Source organism: Penaeus monodon, chromosome 24 (assembly GCF_015228065.2).
Source record: "Penaeus monodon isolate SGIC_2016 chromosome 24, NSTDA_Pmon_1, whole genome shotgun sequence".
NCBI lineage: Eukaryota > Metazoa > Arthropoda > Malacostraca > Decapoda > Penaeidae > Penaeus > Penaeus monodon.
In genome coordinates this window covers 35,892,544-35,892,921 of record NC_051409.1, presented here as the reverse complement: position 1 = coordinate 35,892,921, position 378 = coordinate 35,892,544, and positions in this window count along the sequence as shown.

Genomic DNA, 378 nt, shown 5'->3' with positions numbered 1-378 from the left:
AGAAGGTAGATACTGAACATGGAGATTATTATATATTGGTCGTGGGCTAAAGAACAGAAAAGGTTAGGAGACACTGCTCTATATACTTACTCTCATAAGTAGGCCTACAAACTGCGATAATTTTCCGTGTGTCCTGTTGTCAATACCATTAGGAAATTATACTTCATAAGCAGATATTCTCATGTTGATAATTGTCTTGTTTTTTTTTTTACCAATCTGAACACTCTGAAGATTATCATATGGGAAATGCACGTCACAGTTGTGATTCACGACTATTTTGAATCTAAATTCTAATACAGGTGTTCAGTTTCCTCTTTACCTGCGTAAGATAACCGTACAGTATCAGAAAAGGTTATGTAATGTAGTGGGTATTTGGGT